Source organism: Cebus imitator, unplaced genomic scaffold, assembly GCF_001604975.1.
Source record: "Cebus imitator isolate Cc_AM_T3 unplaced genomic scaffold, Cebus_imitator-1.0 Scaffold368, whole genome shotgun sequence".
NCBI classification, from domain to species: Eukaryota; Metazoa; Chordata; class Mammalia; order Primates; family Cebidae; genus Cebus; species Cebus imitator.
Window position 1 is genome coordinate 1 of NW_016107683.1, and position 9,259 is coordinate 9,259.

The following is a 9,259-nucleotide window of genomic DNA, read 5'->3' on the forward strand; positions in this document are numbered from 1 at the left end:
AACCCCGTCTCTATAAAAATACAAAAAACTTAGCTGGGCGTGGTGGCAGGTGCCTGTAATCTCAGCTATTCGGGAGGCTGAGACAGGAGAATTGCTTGAACCCAGAAGGCGGAGGTTGCAGTGAGTCAAGGTTGTACCACTGCACTCCAGCCTGGGCAAGAAGAGTGGAACCCTATCTCAAAACAAAGAACAACAACAAAACATGCTAACAAAATGCTAAGGCAGGGTACGACTTGAGAAGTCATTGCTGAGACAGGGGATGGGACCTGGGAGCTGTCCAGCTCCTGAAAATATGAGGCAGGAGACAGAAGAACTAAGATTCTCTACACAGCAGGACAATGTGCCTTTCGCTGTTGAGGAGACTGGGGGTGGACAATCACCTTGGGGCTAAGAAGCCTCTGGGAAAAGGCCCACACCGCACTGTTGAGCCAGCCCAGGGGCTCACACGCCCCCAAATCCCCACCCCCAATGCTGTCCAGAAGGCCACAGGCCACACCACTGCCGGGTGAGGTTGACGAAATGCTGCCTTCTCACATCGGGTTCTAGCAACTAACGTAAAAAATGTAAATAATGTTATCGAAATTAGGATTTTATGCTGTTTCAATTCAAACAGAAATTCAGTTGAGGAATTAATAGCCAGGTGTGGTGGCTCACACCTGTAATCCCAGCGCTTTGGAGGCTGAGGTAGGTGGATCACCTGAGGTCAGGACTTCGAGACCAGCCTGGCCAACATGGTAAAACGGCATCTCTACTAAAAATACGAAAATTAGCTGGGTTTGGTGGCACGCGCCTGCAATCCCAGTTACTTGGGAGGCTGAGGCAGGAGAATCGCTTGAATGCAGGAGGCAGATATTACAGTGAGTCAAGATCACACCACTGCACTCTAGGCTGGGCAACAGGTCAAGACTCCTCAAAAAAAGAAAAAAAAACAAAACAAAAAATATTGTCTCACTAAAAGTAAAAGTAATGACATTTTGAACTTAGGAAAATTTTCTCAGGCAGAGTTTTTCTTGTTTGACTTAAAATTTTTTGAAATACAGTCCAGAGAGTGGCATAATGATGCCCACATGCACAAAACAGATTTAACAGTTACTAATATGTTGCCATGTCTGCTTCATGTTTTTACATTATGAAATATTGTAATTTGCAGATCTCACAAAATTTCACTCCTAGCTACTTCAGTATGCACCTATAAAAAAAAAAGTAAGCATGAAAGTGGGGTGTGGTGGTGGGCACTGTTGTCCTAGCTACTCAGGAGGCTGAGGCAGGAGCATCGCTTGAGCCTGGGAGGTCGAGGCTGCAGTGAGCAGTGATTGCACCACTGCACTCCAGCCTGGGCAACAGAATGAGACTCCGTGTCTAAAAAACAAAGTATGCATGGTTTCCTACAAAATCAGAATAACATATGGTAGCTGACACATTCAAAAAAATCCTGCATATTATCAAATACTCAGAAGGAGTTTTCTTTCTTTCTTTCTTTCTTTATTTTTTGAGACACTCTGGCACCAGGCCGGAGAGCAGTGGCGCAATCTCAGCTTGCTGCAACTTCTGCCTCCTGGTTTTGAGCGATTCTCCTGCCTCAGCCTCCCGAATAGCTGGGATTACAGGTGTCCACCACCACGCCAGATTAAGTTTTGCATTTTTAGTATGCACAATGAAACGGGGTTTCATCATGTTGGCCAGGATGGTCTCGATCCCCTGACCTTGTGATCCACCCGCCACGACCTCCCAATGTGCTGGGATTACAGGCGTGAGCCACTGTGCCCGGCCAGGAGGAAGTCTTCAAAAACCAGTTAGCCTCAGAAGGTGGGAGAAATGCCAGGCCATGAGGACACAGCCATGGGAAATGATATTTACATGGCTAAGAATCTGAGTTTCCTGTGAGAAACAACAGAAAAAAAAAATCCTCCTTGTACAACGAGAGAAAATACTATTTTTTTCCATGAAACCATAAGGGTGTGGGCAGTGTAAACCCAAAATTATGCATGAGAGCTTCCCCAGAGCTCCGTGTGGGTGGAGAAAGGTGTCCTAACTGCTGCCCTGCCTGCTATCTTGGTACTGGGAACCTGTGAGAATTTCCAAGCCCGACACCCTGCGTCCTGGCTTTTCCCAACAGATGCAGAGCACTGCGTGCGTAGCCCAGCTGGGCAGCACCCAAAAGGCGAGACAGGCCACCGGCTCCCAGAGCTGGGCCCTCCTGGCTCCTGAGGACCCTCTGGGGATGGCTTTGGTCAATACAGCCCTTTCTTTCTCTGCTCTCACAGCCATGGGCTGCACATGCTCTTTCTGAAGCACTGAGACTCCCCCAGCCGAGGCCAGCAGCCGGACTCAGCCATGTCCTCTCCCTCACTCCAGACTTCCTCAGCTCCTCAGTCTTCACAGCTCGTCCCAACACAGCCACCTGCCCCCAGCAGACCACACCGGAGTCCTGTGCACTGCAGCTGCTCCCACAGACTCACGCTCAACCCTCACTGTGGTCCTGGCTTTCAAGGCCATTGCACCTGGGAGGAGATGGAGGTGTCAGCTGCTGTCAGGGCACCTGGGTCATTCCCATTTGCTCCTGATGCAGTGACTCTGCCTGTGGGATCTGGCTGGGAACCTCTCTCCCACCCACTGCCAGGGATACATTCTGAGCCCAGGCACAGCCTCCTTAGTCCTTGTGCCTCACTGCCTGCTGGGACACCCTAGGATACCTGGGAGGCTTCAGTGTGACTTTCCTGGTCAGGATCCCATCTGACACCTGCATGGAGGCAAGTCCCTGATGTTCAGCTGGAGTTCAGCAGGGTCTGGGTCACCTTCCTTCCCGTCCACCAAGGGCAGGTCTCCATCGTGGTCCCTTGGGTGGGGCTCCCAGGCTGCACTTTTGCCCCCAGGGCTACACCACCCTTCCCATAGGCTAAGGCCTGATAGGAACACCCTGCAGGGTGAGGGAATAAGAGAGCTTCCAGGTGCAAACAAAACATCAGCAGATACTTAAGTTACCGCCTGTACAAAAAAACAAATGTACCCTTTACCCACCTGTTGAAAAAGTAAGCTCTGTGTGTTCTGCCATCCCTTCAGGGAAACAAGCCCCTGAATTACCCATTTCAGAAGCGTGGCCCCCAGGTGCACGGGGTGAACATGAGCAGAGGGGAGGGGTGTGCTGACCCATCTGACCCTTGACCCCAGCGCCGTGCAGGGAGAAACGCAAGGGGCGGACTTGGCTGCTTCCCTCCACTGTCACAGTGGGTGAGGCGGCCTGACGCCTGAGTTCCACAGAGCCCTCTTACGGGAGGAACGCCGTCCCGGAACGGCCGTAAGGAACAGAGGCACTGAGACCACTCGTCAAACCAATGCCCCATTTTACTAAAAACCACATGTACATTACATTTTACGAAACAGCCCCTTCCTTAACCCCATAAAAGAATGGGGATATTCAGGAGCTACAGGAACAGGTCCCCCTCCAAATGCTCAGGGCTACCTAGGCCTCCCCAGACCCCTCGTCCAGTGCAGGGCAGGGGCAGCATAGCCTGCTCACTGCTCCCATCAGCCCAGGGTTCCTGGAGCCCGTCCGGAGCCCTCAGTGCCTACCCAGGGCCAGAGGGAACACCTGCGGGGGCAGCCTCAGCTGGACTCACAGCCACTCCCTGCCTGGGCGGCATCCAGCCTCAGGAGGAGGAGTGCGGGTACCCATAGTGGCTGTGGTCAGCCTCGCCCAGGGTCACGGTCAGTGACAGGCTGGGCTTCCGTTCCAGCTCCTCCTCCTTCGGGCAGTGATGTGGGCGTCAGGCTTTGAAGAAGTCTGAGATGTAGCGGACCTGGCAGAGTGGAGGAAGGTGAGACTGGGCAGGGGCTGGGCAGGCACCAGGGACATGGACATGAGCAGGAGGGGGGTCCCAGGTGGGCAATGAGAGAAAGAGTGCCTGTGGGGGGAAGAGAGCCCTCTTAGTGGAGAGCACTGGAGTGCTGACAGGCCCAGGGAAGGGCTGCAGTGTGCAGGCAGGAGACCCATGGAAGGAACTGGGGGAAGAAGGTGTCCAGGGAAGGACTGGGTTTGGGCAGAGGGGTCCCAGGGGAGAAATGGGGGGAAGGGAGGGGCCCCCAGAAAGGATTGGGGTTGAGGGAAGGGGTCCCGGGGAGGAATGGGGGAAGGAGGGGTTCCATGAATGGACTGGGGTTGGGACAAAAGGGGTCCCAGGGTAGGATGTGGGGGGGAAGGGAGGGGTCCAGGGAAGGACTGGGGTTGGGAGAAGTAGTCTCAGCAGAGGAATGGGGGAAGGAGGGGTCCCAGGGATGGACTGGGGTTGGGGAAAAGGGTCCCATGGGAGGAATGGGGGGAACGGAGGGGCCCTCAGAAAGGACTGGGGTTGGGGGAAGAGGTCCCAGGGGAGAAATGGGGAGAAGGGAGGAGTCCAGGGAAGAGCTGGGGTTAGGGTAGAGGTCCCAGGGGAGGATGGTGGGGGGAGGGAAGGGTCCTGGGATGGACCGGGGTTGGGGGATCCCAGAGGAGAAATGAGGGGAAAAAGGGGTCCCAAGGAAGGACTGGGGTTGGGGAGAAGAGGTCCCAGAGGAGAATTGGGGGTAAGAGGGGTCCCAGGTATGGACTAGGGTTGGGGGAAGGGGTCCCAGGAAGGAATGTGGGGAAGGAGGCATTCCAGAAAGCACTGGGGTTGGGGGAAGAGGTCCCAGGGGAGAAATGGAGAGAAGGGAGGGGTCCAGGGAAGAACTGGGATTGGGGGAAGGGGTCCCAGGTGAGGATATGTGGGGGGAGGGAAGGATCCTGGGATGGACTAGGGTTGGGGGTGTCCCAGAGGAGAAATGGGAAGAAAAAGGGGTCCCAGGGAAGGACTGGGATTGGGGGAAGGGGTCTCAGGGGAGAAATGGGGGAAGAGGAGTCCAGGGATGGACTGGTGTTGTGGAAGGGGTCCCAGGAGAGGAATTGGGGTAAGGAGGGATCCCAGGGAAGGAGGGGTCCAGGGACGGACTGGGGTTAGGGGAAGGGGTCCCAGGGAAGGATCTGGGGAGGAAGGAGGGGTCCAGGGAAGAACTAGAGTTTGGGGTACGGGTCCCAGGGGAGAAACCGGGGGAAGGAGGGGTCCCAGGGAAGGACCAGGGTTGGAGGAAGGGGCCCCAGGGGAGGACTCCGTGGGGCAAGAGGGTGCAGGGAAGGACCAGGGTTGGGCAGAGAGTGGTCCCTGGACAGCACAGGTTGTGAATCAGGGTCAGAAGCTCACAGTGAGGCCAGCCACCAGCGCCCCCTGCAGGAGATCAGCAAGGACGTCGCTCCAGTGATCAGACACGCGGGTGTAGCCCACATAGAGGGCAAAGGCCACCAGGAAGAACTGGACCGTGGGTCGCAGCAGCCGCGCCCACTTCCAGCAGAGCCGCGCCTGCACGTAGAGCTGGGACGGGAGAGTGCGCCTCAGCCTGTGCCCTGCCAGGCCCTCCTACGCCCACTGCACAGATGGCAGCTCCGAGGCCGGGGGCACAGAACCGGCCAGCCCAGGGCGTCCTGTTTTTACAAACAAGTCAGTGAGTGCCCCCATCATCACCACGACCCACCCATTTTACAGCTAGAAAAACCGAGTTCCAGGGAAGGGGGTGACTTGACGGGCGAGCCCCGGAAAAACGGACTCACCGCCAGGAACACCACGCAGTACATCTCAAAGAGGGCGTGTCCCGAGTAGAAAGACAACCTGGGGAAGGAGAGGCGGCAGGTTGGCTGATAAATAGATAAACAAAATGTGGTGTGTCTCTACCACGGAATATTATTCATCCATAGAATAAATCAAATACTGACACATGCTATGACATGAAAGAACTCTGTAAACATTGTGCTAAAGTGAAGAAAAAAAAAAAAGCCAGCCACAAAAGATCACACAATGCACAATCCTGTTTATATAAGAGGTCCAGATTAGGCAACTCTCTAGTGACAGAAAATAGATCAGTGTTTGCCTATGGGAGCATAAGGTTATAGGAGAGTAGAAGCTAGTTGTAAAGAAATGTAGATTTCTCTATATGGTAATAAAAGCTTCTAAAATTGATTGGGGTAATAGGTGCACAGCTCCATGAATATTCTAAAAACCACTGAATTGCATACTTTAATAAATAAATTGTATGGTATGTGAAGTACATTTCAATAAAGGTGTTAATTAAAAATACATATATATATAATGGTGGCCAGGCATAGGTGGCTCATACCTGCCTATAATCCCAGCACTTTGGGAGGCAGAGGCAGGAGAAACACTTGATTCCAGTAGTTCGAGACCATCCTAGGCAACATAGCATGACCCCATCTCTACAACAATGGATAAAAAATTTACCTCTGTGTGATGGTGTATGTCTGTAGTCCTAGCTACTTAAGAGGCTGAGATGGGAGCACTGCTTGAGCCCAGAAGAATGAAGCTACAGCACATTAATCACAGCACTGCAATGCTGCCTGAGTGACAGAGCAAGTCCTTGTTTCTGAAAAGAAAAGGAAAAAGAAATGCAAGTTTTAAAAATTGATTTGTGAGAGTAACCAAGTTTAAGGAGAAACAGAGGAAAAAAGAGCACTGAATGGTGAGGGTAGTGGCTGATTTGCCTCAGTTGCTAGCTAATTAATTGGCTTCTGAAAAATTTCTTACTAAAATCCCAGCTCTGGGGGTCAGTCATGCAGTCAAATGATAAATCCTAAATCCTTTACAAATGCTCATCATCTTTCTTTACATGCCTTCTAGTGAAAAATTCTTAAGTGCCTAAATATCAAGTGGCCTGAAATGATAGCAGCTGTTTATTAAAGAAATACCATCTCAGCCAGGTGAAGTGGCTCATGCCTGTAATCCCAGCACTTTGGGAGTCCAAGGCGGGCAAATCACCAGAGGGCAGGAGTTTGAGACCAGCCTAGAAAACATGGAAAAACCTCATCTCTACTAAAAATACAAAAATTAGCTGGGTTTGATGGTGCATGCCTGTAATCCCAGCTACTTGGGAGGCGGAGGTAGTGAATCTCTTGAACTCAGGATGTGGGGCTTGCAGTGAGCCAACACAGCACCACTGCACTCCAGCCTGGGCAACAAGAATGAAATTCCATCTCAGAAAAAAAGAAAAAACAAAAGAAATAACATCTCAAATTTTGTTTGTTTTTGAGATGGAGTCTTGCTCCATCACCCAGGCTGGAGTGCAGTGGTGTGATTTTGACTCATTGCAGCCTCCACCTCCCAGGTTCAAGTGATTCTTCTGCCTCAGCCTCCTGAGTAGCTGGGATCACAGGCACGTGCCACCATGCCGAACTAATTTTTTATTTTAGGTAGAGACGGGGTTTTGCCATGTTGGTCAGGAGGATGTAGATCTCTTGACTTCATGATCCACCCTCCTCAGCCTCCCAAAGTGCTGGAAATATAAACATGAGATTTTAATTATAAGCACTGCACCCAGCATTTAACATCTCAATTTTTGAAAAACATGAGTCAAATATTATTTTTCTTTCCTCATTTTACAGGTGTGCAACCTAAAGGGCAGAGAACTTAAACAATTTTCCTAAATGGCAGAATGCAGATTTAAATTCCATCACTTTGGCCTCAGAGTTTGTGCTTTATTTTATTATGATAAATCTTTTTTAAAACCAAGAGACTTATGCAAAATTCTGCTAGGATTAAAAAAAAGAAAAAAGCCTCTTCTTTTTCTTGACCATGGCTGCAGGCAGGGCTCACACTGCATTTTCTTTATTTATATATGTCCTGCTTGGATGGAGACATGACGGGAGCTCCCTGTCATGTCCCCCTCTTATGAGCAGACCCCATAAGCATGGAGAGAAGGAAATACATTAGAGGGTGTTGTAGGAAATGCTTTCATTCCAGGTACTGCAGTTTAAACTACACCTAAACTTTCTTTCCTTAAAAGAACAGAAAAAACAAAGAGGACAAAAGATGAAGAAACATTCCACGTGACCCCCTGCATCCTATTTGTTGTAATAAAGAAAAAGCATTTTAGGGATTTTTTTTTGAGTGCAGTTTGTAAGGTGATTCATGTTATTTATTTTATGTTAATGATTTTCAAAATGTCAATTAAAAACATTCAGAAATTTAGCTTTATCACAGGCAGCTGTGCACATATGAAATTAGCTTGGTTAACTTCATCTGTATAAACATATAGCTAGTGAACTGACATAACTAATAAACTGAAGAATCAACAGAAACATGCCAAAGACTGGCCCTTATTTTCCATGGTGATCTCAATTTCAGGAATCTTTACATTACTCTCAGGGCTTCATGGTCTTTTAGGGGACTGCAAAGCTGTAAAATAAGCACAGAATTACTTTAGAATATTGTAGAAAAATACAGAAGAAGATGCTTTATAAGAGCAGAGTATAAAACTCATACCATTTGGTGATTTTCAAAGAAACTTGCAGAATTAAACTTGTAGTGTAATTCTCCACAAGGGGCTCAACAAAGCCTTGGAAACATAAATGAACTGGAATTGCACATGTGACACTTTCAGTAAATTTAAAAAAAAAAAGAAAGAAAAAGAAAAAAAGGTCCATTAAATAAAATACCTTAAAAAGCCAAGAAACTAACTGCAAGTCCCACAAGGACATTGGGCAATGATTCTGTATGATTTCAGGAATGCTGATAAAGAATGTCTTAATGTAGTAAAGTATAATAAGAAGTACATGTAATCTCTTACCTTTAGTGTTTATTTTACTAGCCATTCCAGGAGGGAAGTAACAGATAACTAGTTCAGGTCTAGAAAGAAAACCAAGAAACGTTACAGTAACCAGTACAATGGGGGTCTCACAGCTAGTAAAATGGTCAAGATATGACTAGGGATTTTTCCTAAAGGCATTCAGAGTCATCCTGTAATGTAACAGTAATTTCTATCATTGTGGACAAAAACTCTGACTTTTCCTTCCCATGACTGGCAAGTAATTACATAAAAAGTAAATTACTTCTTTCATAAAGAAAAACAAAATTAACACTAGTGTATATTCTTTAGTAACTAAAATTCTGCAGAAACCCAGATATAATAAGAAACTCAATTATCCGACCAGGTGTGGTGGCTCACACCTATAATCCCAGCACTTTGGGAGGCCAAGGTGGGTGGGTCACATGAGGTCAGGAGTTCGAGACCAGCCTGACCAACTTGATGAAACCCAGTCTCTACTAAAAATACATAAATTAGCCAGATGTAGTGGTGCACGCCTGTTATCCCAGCTACTTGGGAGGCTGAGGCAGGAGAATCACTTGAACCCGAAAAACCAAGGTTGCAGTGAGCTGAGATTGCACCACTACACTTCAGACTG

At 48.9% G+C, this 9,259-nt stretch overlaps 1 long non-coding RNA gene and 1 pseudogene across 1 annotated transcript in view; both read right to left on the reverse strand.

Annotated features, from left to right (window-relative positions):
* Positions 1-3,647: 3,647 nt before the first annotated feature.
* Positions 3,648-7,734, reverse strand: LOC119468018 (annotated as a pseudogene).
* Positions 7,735-8,171: 437 nt separating this feature from the next.
* Positions 8,172-9,259, reverse strand: part of LOC108288226 — a 4,984-nt gene continuing 3,896 nt past the window's right edge. Inside the window, exons 2-3 of the long non-coding RNA XR_001818655.2 lie at positions 8,644-8,702; positions 8,172-8,252 (exon numbers count right to left, since the gene is read on the reverse strand). This is a non-coding gene — a long non-coding RNA (uncharacterized LOC108288226). The remainder of the gene's footprint in view (positions 8,253-8,643; positions 8,703-9,259) is intronic.